This window comes from Poecilia reticulata, linkage group LG7, assembly GCF_000633615.1.
Source record: "Poecilia reticulata strain Guanapo linkage group LG7, Guppy_female_1.0+MT, whole genome shotgun sequence".
NCBI classification, from domain to species: domain Eukaryota; kingdom Metazoa; phylum Chordata; class Actinopteri; order Cyprinodontiformes; family Poeciliidae; genus Poecilia; species Poecilia reticulata.
In genome coordinates, this window is record NC_024337.1 from 30,464,828 (window position 1) to 30,465,832 (window position 1,005).

Here is a 1,005-nt window from a genome sequence, read left to right on the forward strand (position 1 = left end):
GAATGGAGGCTTTATAAACCTTCACTGATGATCTGACAGAGGAACAAAATGTCTTTAGTCCTTCAACAATTCAGCCTGTGGAGTTTTTCTGACCTGAAGTTCAGGTTGGTGATGGTGTGTCACACCTGAAGCCATTTCTCCTCATTCCTGGTGATAAATCACTGATCATCTCTTCATGGCCCCCAGCCCAGTGTTGGAAATATTAATTTAATTATGCTAGATTTAATGATGTTTACCCTTAGCGCATGTTGAAATATTAGACTGATCCTGATTATTTTGAGTAGGCCTCAGTTTAGGTAAGTTTTTGACTCATGAGAAAAATAAAGCATCACTTTTGCTTAGCAGCAGTATAAAATCCAACTGGTTTTTCCAAACTAACACTTTAAACCTGACATTAACATTCTGACTTCTGGAAAACAGAAAAAAGGTTAAATAAGCTCTAATAATCAGAAATGTGAAGAAGTATCTTCAGGATTGACCTCCTTCTGACCCCGACCCTTCCCCTTACTCATCCTGGTCACAAGTAAAGTGGACCTGGCTGTTCTGCACGTTATTTTAAAGATTCCTTGGAGTTTTTCTTCAACTACTTGAGCTCCTCAGTGGAGGAAAGGCTCTTGAACAATGCAAAGCCATTTACACATTCCTCCATCAACACAAGAAACACAATCCCGAGTTATTGCCTTTAGCAAAAATAACAAGTGTCTTTTCTTGACTTTTCAGAAATAAGATTGAAATACCCAGATTAGTTTGTCATCTGGAGTTTTTATCTTAATCATGCAACAACCCAGGAGCAAAATGTGGAGAGAAAAAGGCCTGGGAGTTTCTGACGGACCGGCCTGTGAGTGTGTGTGTGCGCACCTGTTCTTGTTTTTATCACATCTTGGGGACTTTAATCTGTTTACACAGTCACGTCATGGGGACCTCCTCCCTTATGGGTAACTAAAAGTTGGTGCCCATAAGGATGATGGTTTTAAATGACAGTATAAGCTATTTTAAAGGTGCTGG